Raw genomic sequence first — 13,790 nt, forward strand, 5'->3', positions numbered from 1 at the left:
CAAATACAACAGGTGTACACCTTACAGTGAAACGCTTACTTACAAGCCCTTAACCAACAATGTTATAAGAAGTTAAGAAAAAAACTGTTAAGTACAAAATAGAAAAATAAAAGTAACAAATAATTAAACAGCAGTAAAATAGCAATAGCGAGGCGATATACAGGGGGTAGTGGTACAGAGTCCATGTGCGGGGCACCGGTTAATTGAGGTAATATGTACATGAAGGTAGATTTAAAGTGACTATGCATAGAGAGTAACAGCAGCGTAATAGAGGGGTCTGGGTAGCCCTTTGATTAGCTGTTCAGGAGTCTTATGGCTTGGGGGTAGAAGCTGTTAAGAAGCCGTTTGAACCTAGACTTGGTGCTCCGGTACCGCTTGCTGTGTGGTAGCAGAGAGAACAACAGTCTATGACTAGGGTGGCTGGAGTCTTTGACAATTTTTAGGGCCTTCCTCTGACACCGCCTGGTATAGAGATCCTGGATGGCAGGAAGCTTGGCCCCAGTGATGTACTGGGCCGTTTTCACTACCCTCTCTAGCACCTTGTGGTCAGAGGCTGAGCAGTTGCCATACCAGGCAGTGATAAAACCAGTCAGGATGCTCTCAATGGTGCAGCTGTAGAACCGTTTGAGGATCTGAGGACCCATGCCAAATCTTTTCAGTCTCCTGATGGGGGAATAGGCTTTGTCGTGCCCTATTCACGACTGTCTTGGTGTGTTTGGACCATGACAGTTTGTTGGTGATGTGAACACCAAGGAACTTGAAGCTCTCATCCTGCTCCTCTGCAGCCCCGTCAATGAGAAAGGGGGCGTGCTCGGTCCTCCTTTTCCTGTAGTCCACAGTCATCTCCTTTGTCTGGATCACATTGAGGGAGAAGTTGTTGTCGTCCTGGCACCACATGGCCAGGTCTCTGACCTCCTCCCTATAGGCTGTCTCGTTGTTGTGTCATCGGCAAACTTGATGATGGTGTTGAAGTCGTGACTGGCCATGCAGTCATGAGTGAACAGGGAGTACAGGAGGGGACTGAGCACGCACCCCAGGGGGTCCCCCGTGTTGAGGATCAGCGTGGTGTTGTTGCCTACCCTTACCACCTGTGGGCGGCCTGTCAGGAAGTCCAGGATCCAGTTGCAGAGGGAGGTGTTTAGTCCCAGGATCCTTAGCTTAGTGATGAGCTTTGTGGCCACTCTGGTGTTGAAAACTGAGCTGTAGTCAATAAATAGCATTGTCAAATAGGTGTTCCTTTTGTCCAGGTGGGAAAGGGCAGTGTTTAGTGCAGTAGAGATTGCATCATCTGTGAATCTGTTGGGGCGGTATGCAAATTGGACTTGGTCTAGGGTTTCTGGGATAATGGTGTTGATGTGAGCCATGACCAGCATTTCAAAGCACTTCATGGCTACAGATGTGACTGCTATGGGTCGGTAGTCATTTACGTAGGTTACCTTAGTGTTCTTTGGCACAGGGACCATGGTGGTCTGCTTGAAACAACATGTTGGTGTTACAGACTCGGACAGGGACAGGTTGACAATGTCAGTGAAGACACTTGCCAGTTGGTCAGTGCATGCTCAGAGTATCGGCTGCGGAGAGTGTGATCACAGTCTTCCGGAACAGCTGGTGCTCTCATGCATCTTTCAGTGTTACTTGCCTCGATGCGAGCATAGAGTAATTAAGCTCCTCTGGTAGGCTCGTGTCACTGGGCAGCTCGCAGCTGTGCTTCCCTTTGTAGTCTGTAATAGTTTCGTCCGCCACATTGGCCGAGCGTCAGAGCCGGTTTTGCAGGATTCAATCTTAGTCCTGTATTGATGGTTCGTTGGAGGGCATAGCGGGATTTCTTGTAACCTTCCAGGTTACAGTCCCACTCCCGCATTTTCAGTTATTTTGACCTCCTAGTGTGGATTTTTACTATTTTTAATTGCACTCCCCTATAACATAATCTGACACTTCATTATGATTCCCTTTGATTACATGACAAAGCGTCTTTGAGCATTTCTTTTAAAAATTATTTGTTCCATTACTGCTGAAATGATCATAAAAACCATAGCTTTCGTGAACATAAAGATCTTCAGGTTAGTTTCAAGCTTCTGATAGTGGCACTGTATACATTGTCAGGCAACAGCTCTATAAGGAAATTGCCATCAATGAAATGAAGTGGCTCTGTGCCAAAGCCTTTGCTTGTATCACTCCATCTCCTAATTAGACCTGAGATGGTCTTATCATAGTTTATTGCTTTTATAGTTTGACCACTGATTTTAAGTCTCTGCCATTGTCTCCAGGAATGTTGACTATGTTCTCAGTTTTAACTGTAAAGTCATTATATGCCTAATAGATTTCTATGCTGAAATCTCTATTGTTGTAAATATTTTCAATGACTGTCTTGTCACATTTGCATTCACAGTCAATGACACCATCTTTGGGAACTGTCTGTCCACTTTCATCTTGTGATTATTGTGAACTTGTTGTGTACATCTCCTTCCATTTTCCTTTTGGCCTATATGGATAGGGTTAAATTCAAATGTTTCTTACAGAAGAAATATGAAAAGCATAGCAATTGAAAGGCAACAGTTTGGAGATCATGGGAAACATGTTAGACCATAGGTGAGGACACAAGTTATTTAATCCAAACATTACACTGTTGTTTTATGTGCATTTTACATTTACTGTACGTTTTGCTGCATTTGTTGATTACAAAATCTGAAATTACATTCATTAACATGATAAGATTATTCCTGGAAATGTGGCGCAACATAAGACAAACAAATTACAAGGGTGTGAGGAGTAACTGGTGTCTTCACGCTTTGGAGAGGTGTGTCGCCTCTTAAACATTTCCTAAGTAATTTCAATGCACTTCTGTGATACAAAGAAGTCTTCAACTATAAGGTCATTTTTTTGGAGCTCTCCTTGCTATGCCGTTGGGGATCTAGAGCAAGCAACTTGTAGTTGTTTTGTTTAAAGCACAACCCTGCATCCCTGCTGTCACACAATATGTTGTTTACGCAATCCAAAAACAGTCTATTATAAATCGCAATCTGAGTCAAGTGTGCATCATTTGAAGCTTGTTCTATTGCCAACATGACTAGCTAATAAAAACATGAAATTAGTGTTAGGCTTTCACAATGCAATTTAGAGAAACAGATCATAACATTCATTTGAAATACAATTCAACTTCTGAATTGCCCAAAATATTGATCATGGTATAAATAGGTATAAATAGGTCCAATGTATGACTCATAAGATATTGCACAAGAGAGGAAAAGATGAAATCAGGAATCCGTAGGTTGTGGGCGACCCTATGCCACCCTACGTCTTGTGTAGTGTTTTAAATTTGAATGAAAACGAGGGCGTTGAGCTCTGAGCCACCTTGGGCTGGCATTCTGGGCTAGGTGCATCTTTGCGCTAAGCTGAGAGGAAGTGAAAGTCAGAAACAAAACAGAGCCGACAATGTCAACAAGCATAATTCTATGTTCTTGGATCTGAATCAAGCTGGCCGCAAAAGAGAAAAAGAAGCAAGAAAGACTGCTCGTGACCCATCCAGAAACCAGATAAACATTGGAATTAATTTTGAAAGTTGGCAGAGGGACACCATAATGACCACTGTTCTCATGGACTGGTAAGTGTTGGTTGCGTTTTTAGCCTGCTAGCTACATTAGTAGCTAACCTTAGTGTTCAATGTTTAAGCTAGCTAACATGGCTAGACGTGAGGGGAAAACAAATATATTTATATTATCTTTTAAAGATTATGATAAGGCCATTAGCCAGTTAGCTAGCTTAAATGCAGTAGGATCAGGGTCAGGCTCTCTTTTCTGTTTCACTGCAGCTTAGACCTGTTGGATGAGCTAGCTAGATAGTTCTTCCCCAGCAGTTTCAACCTAACTCCCACCATCAGCTGAGTTTATCAAGGTAGCTAGCTAATGATTTTAGAAAATAAAAATGATATTTGCTAGCTATATTTTAAAGACTTGCTACTGACCTTTGAACCATGTTTGCCAAACAAGTAAGCTAGTTCCCCTGACTGTTTGTTTATTAATAGGTAACTGAAAAAGTAGCAGAGGCTGTTGGCTGATAAAGAATATGCTTGTACATGTACACGTTAGTGTTTCATTAGTAAGCTAAGTTACTGACTGAGTAGACACAGCTATTCATGTTTTTGTTGTTGCATTTCAGGTAGAGAGGGAGTAAGATCACTAGAAAGGAGCATGCTGACCGACCAGGAAGAAAGTTGTTGTTGCGCAGCAGTATTACAGTCAATGCTTATGAACTTAATATTGTGCATCATTGGCACTTACAAAAGGGTTGGATTGTTCAGCAACATGTGCAGTAAATGCTAACACTGCTTTGGTGATGAAAGAAAGATATGTCACGGAGGTGACTATGTGTCTATTAGAAGCTGCCTTCATACATTGCATTATATGCCCGGAACTTAATCGACCTGGTATGGGTTTCACCCAGACAAATATAAGGTGTGCACCTCTTTTGCCCCTGTTAACTCTTCCCCCTGTTGATCACGGGAATAATTCATTGACGAGTCACTGATTTGGACCTGGGAGTTTCTTGCACCTGTTCTTTATTTAAGGTGAAAGCCAGAAGCAGCACGCTGTCGTGTTGAGATGGGATCGGCGTGGTTGCAGAGCTGGAGCCGAGACGACTGAGGAGAGCGCATGCTGTTGCTGGAGCAGACCAATCAGTTTCCATTTCAAGAAGTCCTTAATGTGAATTGGTAGGGTGAACACGTCACCCTTCCCTAAGCTAAATATACCTCTCTACATCCAACTCTAACTTCATGCCCGATAGAGCTGTATGCCGACATTCTCTGTGATGCTTGCTATGTACTCATTAATGCCAGCGTGCCTGTGCATTGAGCCTTCAGCTGACGTGTGACCTGGGAGGACGAACTACGGATCAACGAGCCACTGTGGACCGGGTTGATGGCTGCCGGCGAACTAGAGGAATGGAGAGGGGGCCTTTTGGGAAATTGGGAGGGTGAACACGTCACCTTTCCTAAAGCTAAGTAACTTTCCATAGTTAATTTCCAACATTTCGCCTGCTGACATTCTCTACTGCTTTGTGTGCTACACACTTGTTAATGCCATTGCACCTACTGTGAATTGTATCGAACCAGAGAGGAGGCTTTAAGTAGCCTACCCCTCTCGTTCCATCCGCACTAGTATAGACTCACAGATAATGTAATGTTACTTGAGCCACTATCCCCTGCCTCCATTTATTTTGGTTTAAATTACTGTATCAAGCCTTTTTGATTTTCCCATCACGTTTGTTTAGATCTATTGACTATTTTCCTGGGGTGAAAGTAGATTTCATTTCTTCCTGGTGCGGGACCTCCTGTGTGTGCATGCGCGTGCACCAAAACGATTTATGGGTGGCAGAACGTCCCTGTATGTAATAACATATCCTAATATTTTCAATCTGATTACACTGATAAAATCACCTATGTGTCTATTACATTTGTCTTTCATATTTCTTTGTGCGTTAATTGGTGAAAATGAAGAGAAATGTCGCTCTGAAAAAGTCTAAAGAGAAAGGTGGATAATGAAAATAGAAGTTTCAGGGAAGAATGGACAGAGAAATAGACATTCTTACCATATTTCTCCAATGTCAAACCAGAGTGTCTTGTAATTATATATTAGACATCCTTTTGAATCTAAGCATGGCACTTTCAAAAGTTACCTTTCCACCCAGACAGAGGCTCGACTAACGCAGAAAAATGTAAGCTTCAACTGCCGGATACTCGTCTGTTGCTTAACCCAACAACAGAAGTGCTTCCCCAAAAGCTGCGTGAGTGTAAACATCTTCCCTTTTCAGAAAAGCTCATTTAATAGGGATGGAATTAGCAGTTAATTTTTTTGGGCTCCTCCAATATTGAAGGCCACCGTTCAGCTTCAGAATGTCAGAGACTAATCGATATATCCCCATATGAATCAGTCACAGCTTTGGTGGTCATTTTAAAGCTTTTTTGTAGCATATCAGAGTTAAGAACTCTTTATCTTATCTGGATTCTTTTTATGTATTTATTTCAAACTATAAAGCTAACAATTGATATCCTTGTTGCCCTTTTCTTTAAGAAACTGCGTCTGTCAAACAGGTAGGCCTACCTCTTATTTTTTTTAATAGGAAGAAATAGGTTCCAAAAAAACCCTGTTAGTGAAGTTGAATTAAAATCTAGACAATTGTTGAAATTAGTTACTTTCAGCACCATTTGCTGTCCAACTCTGTTTGATTCACGCCGCAGCCGCTCAAAAGCTGATGTCTGCTCGCTTGCCTTTTTTAGTTGACTTTCTTCTGCACTCTCTCTCCACATTAGCAAGTTAATGATTTAAAAAGTGTCTGTTTCATGACATTGCAATCCATTTGGTCTCCAGTCTATGAGCTACAGAAAACCCACATATGGTACTACTCTTTCTATCGTAGGCGACATAATTTCCTGTTCAATTCATTTGATGGAGCGACGCAGCACTGCGTTTCTCCAACAGCACTCTGGAGAGGCGCGCTGGGCATGGACAAGCTAATTATTTTTTACCCCTATCTTTGGCTAAGTGGTCACTGCTTATCATGGTTTGGCATCAGCGCTCACCTAAATAGCCGTCATGCCACTGGGTGAGAGAAATTGTCTTTGTTTTTGGGCAGAATCATTTGAGGTGTTTATATGTTGGAGGTGAGTCTAGGCGGCTGCATAATCCTGCCTAATGAGTGGGTCGGCTGTGTTGGGGCCTAATCATAGAATTATATTTAGAATTTATTGAATTTACTATTTATTGTGGCATAAATGCAACTATGTTTTAATCTTATTGTCAAACAATCACTTCAAAAGGCTCCTATACTAGGCTACCCGCACACGTTCATCCATTCAAAACACATTTCCAGCCTCCAACCAGTGGTGAATGGAAAGAGACGTCTGTCCAACAAAGCACCTAAAGTGTAATGACATTTGGTGATTTGTCATTAGACCAGAATGAATGCATCCACTGCTGTCCTTGCGCGTCTCAGTGTAGGCCACTCATCTCTGCCTTGGCAAAATGTCAGTGTTCTTGTCGAACTGCATCGCATTTTGGAGCTTAGGCTGTACCACCTGTTTTCAAGTCCATTTGCACATGTTTCATGCCTCTGACATACGTTAATGATAATGTTTTAATAGCCTACAGTTTTCTTGACATTTTGTTTTCATTATTGTGAGAAGCTCACGTTTTACCGGTACGGCGTACCCACACTTTATTTTGCCGGGACACCATACCGGACCATACCGCCTTACTTCACCCCACCTATTTTCCCATTATCGTTGGTTTTTGCTTTGATATTAATATACTCCTTTCCTTAGTTGTATTGTGGCTTTGTGATTTAGTTTAGTACTCTTTGGAGAGGTGTTGTGGTTTATTGTACTTGGCCCAACGGTGCCCCAGCGTGATCTGACTGTTTTTTTTTGTCTTTCACTCAGTACAACACCACCCAGGAGAGGCCTGCTGCGAACACTGGAGTGGATCCCTCAGAGTGTGCCTGCCGTGGGGGGACCACGGAACGTTCCTCAATATTCCTCAATATTTTGGGATTTTTAGCTATTGTTAAATAAAGATTGTCAAACACCCTTCTGTCTGTGTGTATGGAAAGTCTACATATCTTGTAACCACTCATTGATACAAATGGAAGAACTGACTTATATTCACTTGTCTATTGTCCCATTCTTCAATCTGGTCTTTATGTATTTTAGTTGACACGTTAGTAAAAATGTATTCACCCTGGACTTGATTTTTAGAACTTTTTAATCATAAGCTTTAAGTGTTGTCTTTATTGATAAAGTCTGCATTAGTAAAAATGGGAAGACCAACAGTCTATGAAAAAGTTATTAGTTATTATTTTGTAACCTAACTATTTGTAAAGGTTTTGTTGATGTGCTGCTCTAGAGTTCTATAGCCCAGCAGACTCACCTGGGGACTTTGGGAAGGACCCATGTTAGTTTGTATTAAAGTCTGGGAGACTTTTAGAGGGGGAGAGCATTAGTTTTGAAATACAGTAGATCCAACCAGTGACCCTTGATTTATATACACACAGACAGCAATAGTGAAGGTGCATAAGTATACTATTACGAACAGAGCCTACTCTGTGCTCTTGAGCGATCGCAGGTAGTTGGTCAGAAGGCTCTGGAGGTCCTTGGAATATTCTATTGCTGTAGCACCTGTCGAGAGATGGATAGAAGTACTGAATATACTTGAATGAAAGAGCAAGAATTAACATGTAACAGGTATTAAATAGTTGATTATTGAGGACTATAAAGGGGCCTTCAAATCAGACAAATGGATGTGTATTAGACACAGCAGTGGGAGGAGTGTGTTGGGGGAGGCCCCTAGCATTGTGTTGCACCGTCCGTTAGAAAAGTTGCAAAGACGTATGTCTCCATTGTAAACAGAGCAGTGTTTCTCACCCCGTTGGACATGCGTTATACTGTATGCATTTTTTATTTGAAGACAGCCTTACTCTGTAGTTCAAGTTGTATGTTCATGTCTATAACTACTCTAATCAGTCTCTCTGACAGGAAGTAACTCCAGTAGACATGTTTATGATGCATAGGGCTTTTCCACTCCTCATATGAGTGGAGTATTAGTTATTCAAATAGTATCAGTAGGGAGCCCAGCCCATAATAAGTTGGACCTAATAACCGAAAGGTAGCTGCTTTGAATCTTGGGCCAGGAGCTGGAAAAAATTAGGGAATTGATCTGGCAACTGGAGGGCTGCTGGACTAAAATCCTAAAGAAATTCCCCTACTGTTGGGCCCTTGAGCAAGGCCATTAACATCACAACATGCTCTCCATCCAGGGTCACTGCACTGCAGCTTGACCCTGTGCTCGTCTCAACTGTGAGTGACTGACATGAGGTGCTCCATGTTCCTACTGGTAGCAGATCTGAATACAGATCTTGGCTTGCTAGCTAAGTAGCCGTGTTAGCTTGAACACTGAACACACTAGCTAAGGTTAGCAGCTAACGTAGCTAGCAGGCTAAAAACGCTGGTCCAACTCAATGTACTGTAAAAATGTACTGTACTGTAACAAAAATTGCACACCCTCCCACCTCAAAGAATTAACTCTAAATAATGTTTGCGACCACAAATAACTGTAGCGGCCCTGTGTTTATAAACATGGATATCGACTTTTCCACTTCAGCATGCTTTTTTAGGCACAGTCGATGCCACGCAGGGCTACGGGCCAGAAGGTTGAAGGTCCAAAAATGTGTCCAAAAATATATACATATACACACAGTACAAATACTTTTTAAAGTGACAGGGATTGCACAATAAATTTGGGGACTTATTTCCATTGTGGTCCCTATTTTTTACAGAAAAACATACTGAGTGTACAAAACATTAGGAACACCTTCCTAATATAGAGTCACACATACTTTTGTCCTCAGAGTAGCCTCAATTTGTCGAGCATGGACTCTACAAGGTTTTGAAAGCATTCCACAGGGATGCTGGCCCATTCTGACGCCAATGCTTCCCACAGGTGTGTCAAGTTGGCTTGTAGTGGATCTCTACTCTGAATAGCTCGTTCCATCTCATCCCACAGATGCTTAATTGGATTACGATCTGGTGACTGGGCAGGCCACTGCAGTAAGCTGAATTCACTGTCATTTTCATGGAACCATTCCTGGACAATCCTAGCCTTGTTGCATGGTCTATTTGCAGATGGATACACTGCTGCTATGAAGGGATACACCTCATTGGCAATGATCTTAAGATATCTTGTGGCATTCAAACGTTGCTCCACTTTTATCAAGGGGCCCAATATGTGCCATGTGTGCCATACCCTAGTTCTCCCATCAGCGTGAAACAGCAGGAACCGGGATTCATCAGACCAGCCAATGTTTTTCCAATTCTCCAGTGTCCAGTGTTTTTATTCATTAGCCCACTGCAACCATAGTTTGTTTTTTGCTGAAAGTGGAACTCTGCAAGGTCATTGGCTGCCATACCCCATTCGTGTCAAGGTACGATGAGTTGTGCATTCTTTAATTGGTCTTTAGGCATCAATGTTCTACTGGACTGTCAGTTTACATTTAAGTCATTTAGCAGACGCTCTTATCCAGAGTCAGTTGACTAACTCTAGTCTGTCTGTTGCTCTGCACAATTAGTGTCATCCTCCTTTTGTTTTCTTTCATCAATGACCTGTTTTCGACCACTGGCTTGCCGTTGGCTGGATGTCCTTTGGTTGATGGACCATTCTTGATACACACAGGAAACTGTTGAGTGTGAAAAACCCAGCAGCGTTGCAGTTCTTGACACGCTCAAAACGGTGCGCCTTGCACCTGCTACCATACCCACGTTCAAAGGCACTTAAATATTTTGTCTTGCCCATTCACCCTCTGAATGGCACACGTACACAATCCATGTCTTAAGGCTTAAAAGTCCTTCTTTAACCTGTTTCCTCCCCGACATCTACACTAATTGGAAGTGGATTTAACAGGTTACATTAATAAGGGATCATAGCTTTCACCTGGATTCACCTAGTCAGTCTTTCATGGAAAGAGCAGGTGTTCCTAATGTTTTGTACACTCTATCAATATTTACATAGAGGCAAAAAAAGTTTATACTATTCACACATTAGCCAGCTTTTGACATTATTTTAAAAAGTGGTTATGGTTGGTATGGCTTTGAATTGCTGTGGTAGTTTGTTTCACTCAACAGCGCTGGTATATAAAAATGTGTTCTTACCAGATAGACTCTTATATTTAAAAGTGAAATATTAGAGTCTCTGGCTCTGGTATTATGCTTGATAGGTACCTGGGGGCTGAGTCAGTGATAATTCTGTGGACCAGACCAAGTTGAATACATTTTTCCAAAGTTAGCAAGCCTAGCTGCTTAAAATGCTCAATCTCCAGATGAGTATGAGGGGGGAGTTTAAGTACAATTCTTACAAGCTTGTTTTGGCTGGTCTGTAGCTTATTCTTTAGATGTTTGGTGAACCATGATGTGCAGGCAAAATCAAAGTGACACTGGACTTTCACAGTTGCCAGGGTCTTCAGGACAGGGTTCCCCAACTGGCAGCCCACAGGCAGAATTTGGCGCGCAGGTGGTTTTAATGGGCCCCCTATGTTTTCTGAGCAAATGTAAATATGTTTTACAAAAAGGAAAATATTTATTTTCCTTGTTGGACATAAAAGACTAAAAACACCAAGAAATCCGCTCCAATTTATTTTAATCTGTTCCCAAGTATTCCCGCTTATAATAGAGAGACGTGTGATCGCATACAAATGTAATCAAGGTTTGAAATGATGCTTTAGTCAAGTATTATACAGTGTATTCGGAAAGTATTTAGACCCCTTTACCTTTTACACATTTCGTTACGTTACAGCCTTATTCTAAAATGTATTAAATAGTTTTTTCCCCCTCATCAATTGACACACAATACCCCATAATGACAAAGCAAAAACAATTTTAGGAATTTTTGCAAATGTAAAAATAAATAAAAAAGATCACATTTACATACGTTTTCAGACCCTTTACTCAGTACTTAGTTGAAGCACCTTTGGCAGTGATTTCACAGCCTCGAGTCATCTTGGGAATGGAGCTAAAAGCTTGGCACACCCGTATTTGGAGTTTCTCCAAAAATCTCTGCAGATCCTCTCAAGCTCTGTCAGGTTGGATGGGGAGCGTCGCTGCACAGCTTTTTTTTTTAGGTCTCTTCAGAGATGTTTGATTTGATTCAAGTCTTGGCTCTGGCTGGGCCAGGACATTCATAGACTTGTTCCGAAGCCACTCCTGCATTGTCTTGGCTGTGCGCTTAGGGCAGTTGTCCTGTTAGAAGGTGAAACTTCGCCCTAGTCTGAGGTCCTGAGCACTCTGGAGCAGGTTTTCATCAAGGATCTCTCTGTACTTTGCTCCATTCATCTTTTCCTCGATCCTGTCTAGTCTCCCAGTCCCTGCCGTTGAAAAACATCAACGAACATGATGCTGCCACCATGCTTCACCGTAGGGATGGTGCCAGGTTTCCTCCAGACGTGACGCTTGGCATTCAGGCCAAAGAGTTCAATCTTGGTTTCATCAGACCAGATAATCTTCTTTTGGTGCCTTTCGGCAAACTCCAAGCGGTCTGTCCTGTGCCTTTTACTGAGGAGTGGCTTCCGTCTGGCAGCTCTACCATAAAGGCCTGATTGGTGGAGTGCTGCAGAGATGGATGTTACTTCTGGAAGGTTCTTCCATCTCCACAGAGGAACTCTGGAGCTCTGTCAGAGTGACCATCAGGTTCTTGGTCACCTCCCTAACCAAGGCCCTTCTCCCCCGATTGCTCAGTTTGGCTGGGAGGCCAGCTCTAGGAAGAGTCTTGGTGGTTCCAAACTTCTTCCATTTTAGATTTTATGGAGGCCACTGTTCTTGGGGACCTTCAATGCTGCAGACATTTTTGCTTTGTCATTATGGGGTATTGTTTGTTGATTTGATGAGTATGTATTTAATACATTTTAGAGTAGGGCTGTAATGTAAGAAAATGTGTCAAAAGTCAAGGTGGTCTGAATACTTTCTGAATGCACTGTATTTTATTAGGATCCCCATTAGCTGTTGCAAAAGCAGCAGCTACTCTTCCTGGGGTCCACACAAAACATGAAACATAATACAGAATGACATAATGCAGAACATCGATAGACAAGAACAGCTGAAGGACAGAACTACATAATTGTTTTTTTAAAGGCACACAGGTTACATATCAATGCATACACACAAACTATCTAGTTCAAATAGGGGAGAGGCGTTGTGCCGCAAGGTGTTGCTTTTTCTGTTTTTTGAAACCAGGTTTGCTGTTTATTTGAGCAATATGAGATGGAAGGAAGTTCCATGCGATAAGGACTCTATATAATACTGTACGCTTTCTTGAATTTGTTCTGGATTTGGGTACTGTGAAAAGACCCCTGGTGGCATGTTTGGTGGGATACATGTGTGTGTCAGAGCTCTGTGTAAGTTGACTATGCAAACAATTTGGGATTTTCAACACATTACTGTTTCTTATAAAAAGTGATGCCGTCAGTCTCTCCTCGACTCTTAGCCAAGAGAGACTGGCATGCATAGTATTTATATCAGCCCTCTGATTACAATTAAGAGCAAAACATGCCACTCTGTTCTGGGCCAGCTGCAGCTTAACTACGTCATTCCTTGCATCACTGGACCACATGACTGGACAATAATCAAGATTAGACAAATCTAGAGCTTGCAGAACTTGCTTTTTGGAGTGTGGTGTCAAAAAAGCAGAGCATCTCTTTATTACGGCTAGAAATCTCCCCATCTTTATAACCATTAAATCTATTTGTTTTGACCATGACAGTTTACAATCTAAGGTAACGCCAAGTAATTTAGTCTCCTCAACTTGTTCAACAGAAACACCATTCATTACCAGATTCATCTGAGGTCTAGCACTTAAGGAATGATTTGTACCAAATACAATGCTCTTAGTTTTAGAGATGTTCAGGACCAGTTTATTACTGGCCACCCTTTCCAAAACAGACTGCAACTCTTTGTTAACCTGTCTGGGAACCTTGGACGCTTGCGTCCTACCCTAGTCAACAGCCAGTGGAATCGCGTCGCGCAAAATACAAATACCTCATAAATGCTATAACATCAATTTCTCAAACATATGACGATTTTACACCATTTTATAGATACACCTCTCCTGAATCGAACCACGTTGTCCGATTTCAAAAAGGCTTTACAGCAAAAGCAAAACATTAGATGACATCATGTTACACAATACATGCATTTTTTGTTCGATAAAGTTCATATTTATATATAAAAACAGCATTTTACATCGGCGCGTGACGTT

The 13,790-nt window shown here is 41.9% G+C and overlaps 1 protein-coding gene and 1 long non-coding RNA gene across 6 annotated transcripts in view; both read left to right on the forward strand.

Moving 5' to 3' along the window:
• osbpl5 (oxysterol binding protein-like 5) overlaps nucleotides 1-13,790 on the forward strand; it is a 117,968-nt gene that overhangs the window by 69,422 nt on the left and 34,756 nt on the right. The gene's annotated exons all lie outside the window — the stretch shown is intronic.
• LOC115197193 (uncharacterized) lies at nucleotides 1,756-7,583 on the forward strand. 2 transcript variants are annotated; one of them, XR_003878979.1, is made up of 4 exons: nucleotides 1,756-3,601; nucleotides 4,565-5,781; nucleotides 6,069-6,088; nucleotides 7,436-7,583. It is a non-coding gene; the product is annotated as an uncharacterized LOC115197193 (long non-coding RNA). The 2 variants fall into 2 exon arrangements; XR_003878978.1 differs by having other exon boundaries at nucleotides 1,792-5,781.

The sequence above is a fragment of the Salmo trutta genome, chromosome 7 (assembly GCF_901001165.1).
Source record: "Salmo trutta chromosome 7, fSalTru1.1, whole genome shotgun sequence".
NCBI classification, from domain to species: Eukaryota; Metazoa; Chordata; class Actinopteri; order Salmoniformes; family Salmonidae; genus Salmo; species Salmo trutta.